The sequence below is a fragment of the Salvia hispanica genome, chromosome 5 (assembly GCF_023119035.1).
Source record: "Salvia hispanica cultivar TCC Black 2014 chromosome 5, UniMelb_Shisp_WGS_1.0, whole genome shotgun sequence".
Lineage (NCBI taxonomy): Eukaryota > Viridiplantae > Streptophyta > Magnoliopsida > Lamiales > Lamiaceae > Salvia > Salvia hispanica.
Genome location: NC_062969.1, coordinates 15,214,041 through 15,217,879, shown reverse-complemented (window position 1 = coordinate 15,217,879; position 3,839 = coordinate 15,214,041).

The following is a 3,839-nucleotide window of genomic DNA, read 5'->3' as shown; positions in this document are numbered from 1 at the left end:
TTCTAAATTTTGAAGTGGGCCACTCTAATTTTTTTACTTGTTGGACCTTTAAATAATAAGAGGATTGGGCCCTAATAATTAAATCAAGCAATTGGGCCATCCTAAGCTAGTAGGGAGTGTTGGGCTCTAGCATTTAATTAGTAAATTGGGCCAAGGATTTAATTATGAGAAGTTGGAATTAAATTAAGGATATTTGAGTTGGAGCTCAAAAGCCGAGGAATAAATCTCCAAATAATTTATTTAGACTCCGGGAAAATAAAGAAGTAAAGTGGGGACGCGAAAGCCGACCGGCGTCGCCCCGCGACGCCATGGGCGGCCTTAAGAAAAATCCGAGGAAAAGAATTTTAGAAGAGACTTTCCAAGAATTTCCTATTCTTGTAATTAAGGGCCGAGTATTTGCTTAGAGAAAATAGAATTTCTCCAAAGTTAATAAAGATAATAAGTAAACTCTGCAGAGTAGTGAAGCTGAGGTAGGATTAAGAACAATCCTATAAGCCGAGACTGAGATATAGGTGCTATCCAATAGGATGCATGCATTCTTTCTAAAGAGAAATTATTCAAGTATTAATTAGCGTGCTACGCTATTTATTTTCAAGGGATAAATTGCTCGAGGGCGAGTGAGGCCAAAGCGAGTAATTGAGTTGAGACATAAGCATATCAGGTGGGCTTTCTTTTAATATCCAGCACTATAGTGTGGATATAAAGCAAATATTTGTGAAATTATGAATAATCATCTTTTCTCAAAATAAAGCAGTGATTGTTTTAAAGTTGTTGTCATGCCATAAAATGTTTGTTTTGAGGCCTATCTGTTGGGGTAATAGCCCGCGGGTTTTGGCGATGCCAGCCCGAGTTTAACGAATTCGGTTCCCAATAGGACCGCAAATCCTGTTCGGAATAACGTGCACGAGAGCCGTGAGCCATCAGCGGTTGGCCGGCGATGTGTCCGCTGAAGGTGGCCACCTTCACGGTACACGATTCTCAGATAAGGCGAGGATCCAAAAGAACTTAGACTGCAGTCGGACTTTTAAGATCACAAGATAATTTAGTATGCTCGGGCCTTTTAAGAAAAACCCTCGTGCGATACTGTACATGGATGACAACTATATATTGTATGTTTTGTTTTCGGCATGTGTCCATTGAGTACTCCTGTACTCAGCCCTGCATGTATTTATAAATGTGCAGGTTGAACGTCAAGAGGATGGAGAAATGATCGGAGTCGATGCTACTAAATAATCCAGTGGATCATTTCACGATTCGTGTCTTCATACACGAAGTCGTCTAGTATGGACTTATTCCGCTGCTCTTTTGTGAAGTGAGACATCTTAGAATCTCACCTTCGAACTCTGATTTATTGATGAAATGTTTATTCTAGTTCTAAGACCATGTAATGGTACATTTGACTTCTATTCTATGATATGATCGACTTGGCCTTCGGGCATATTCATAAGTTCTTTCCCCTTTTCTTTCCCCATTTCTTTAATCCCCCCCATTAGTCGCGATTTACCCGCTTTCGCTATCCTTAGCAAAGTGCGGTCGTGACAGAGTGGTATCAGAGCCACTCGGTTTCTTTCATGCTCTGAGATCCAAACTTTCTTCAGTCAAGATCTAGACTTGTTCACTAGATCATTCCAAGTAATCGACTCGATCATCTCCATGACGTTCAACCAAGTTGGAAGTAAAGAAGTGAAATTTTGAGATAACCGATGCAAGAGTGACCAGAGATAATCCCAGTCGAGAATGAAGGAACATAGTGTGAAAAAGAGTTTCCTAGAAGAATGTAGCTCAAAATGAGACTACAAAGGATGAACTATAAATCCTATAATTGCTTTCCTAAGCAACAATTTTGAGACGATGCTAGTCCAAGTTAGGCACGAAGGCGTGATCTGCGGTGACACGACTTTTTGCGCCAGAAGAGCCAACGCCCAGTGCACGAGAGCACAAGAGGGGCAAATGTTGAAAAGGGAAATGAGGAACGATGCTATAAGGGAATAGCACAAGATAGATTCTCACTGTGGCTATGCCACTCGATTAGATCCGAAAGAGAGTATCGATTCCATCACATTTCGCGAGAACCTTTAGAAACGTTAGATTTGAGGTGTGAACTTAGTTTGTTGACGTTAGATCACACAGTATAGTGGCTCTAGTTGAGGACTCCTTTGACTTAGACCCTCATTTATCGATCTTACGCTACGTTTTTGTTTGAGTACCTCCTTCTGACCTGTGACGTACCCTTTGTGTAGATGGATGGACGTGATCCCACTAGACTCCCGTTGAGTATTTATGAGAGTTGCGCAGAGTATGCACTCCGCGAGTTCAGAGCTTATCGACCGTACATAGGAGAGAGCATAGTACCGATCGTGAGCAGGTTTTACCAGCTGTGGGAGAGGACCCACCAGTACGGCGGCGCTACTGAGCTCGATGGCATCCACCAGCTGATCTCCGTACTCCCCGAGGAGTGGGGGCATGGGCCGAGTGGCTGTTGATGCACTTTTTATTTGCACTATAAATACCTGCAAGTATACAGAGTAGGTATAGTATAGCAAAAGGTTAGTACCGGGTATCGAACACGGGGAAGATGTACACAAAGTGTCTATCTTCTACTAGAACTCAATTACTATCTGGAGAAACAAGAATTTTGGAAACTTTTGAAAACAGTAAATATTAAAAACAGTAAACAACTAAATGCAAGCAAATCACGGAGAGAAAAGTATAGAGATAAGGGGAATTCCAGGGATGTGCTTTCACTTTTATGGTTATACAAATTCCAAACTACAATACCCTAGCACAGTTAATACTTTGAAAGGACGAGTCACCTAGCTTATGCTCATGCGATATAAACGTTTATTACTAACATTAGGGTTGTCAATCCTAACACGTAACTCCAAAAAGCTCTTAAGACCCTTGAAAAGTCCTCACTCTCAATTAACTGTAGTGTCTACTAAGTGGATCTAACTCGCTAGAACTCTGTCACAGTTATGAAGCAAGTTGTATTGAATCATACATAATTTTGTCACTCAATTATGAAGCATCATGATTAACTTAGGGAAGAAACAAAGTAAAAACAAAACGGATATTAAATAGAAAACGGAATTGTATAACCAAAGTTGCTACTAACACATCCCTAGAATCCTATGAGTTTAGTTACACATGACTGAATAAACTAAAAACATAGATTGAAGGGAAAGCAATTTGAACATAAAACTAAAGCAAATAAAACCCGTAGGTTGAATCCTTGTCGTTCTTGATGTTCTTGAAATCCTTCTCCAACTCCTTGCACAATTGAAGTACTCTAGCTTTTGATCTCTATGAATGTGTTCTTGTTGTGTGAAAAAACTCTTTTTTGATGAAGCTTGAGGTCCTATTTATAGGGGAAGATTATTCCTCATCATAGAAGGAAAAGATCTTCAAAATTTGGTAAATCTTGGAGCAAATCTAGGGCTGGTCGGATTCGCCGCCTTTCTCCGGCGGGCCGCCGCACCTTGGCCGGCGGTCGCCGCGTTGGAGTCCAGAGACTCTGACCCTTCGGTGGCGGACCGCCACATGTCCTCCGGCGGTCGCCGGGCGAGACTCTTCTCCTAGCGTAAATTTCCGAGGCGGGCCGCCACATAGCTCTGACCGCCGGGCGCCGGCGGTCGCCGTACAACTTCGCGGCGGTCGCTGGTCGCCGTCTGACTCCAGATTTCCAGACTATGCGTTTTTACTCCCCTTTTCGGCTCAAATATGCACATTTCTCACAAAACACGTCAAAATACCAAAATGTATAGAATATGCAAATAATGGACATGTAGAGTGATTTGGATAACAAAAACGGACCAAATAATGGCCTTAAAACAGTGCAA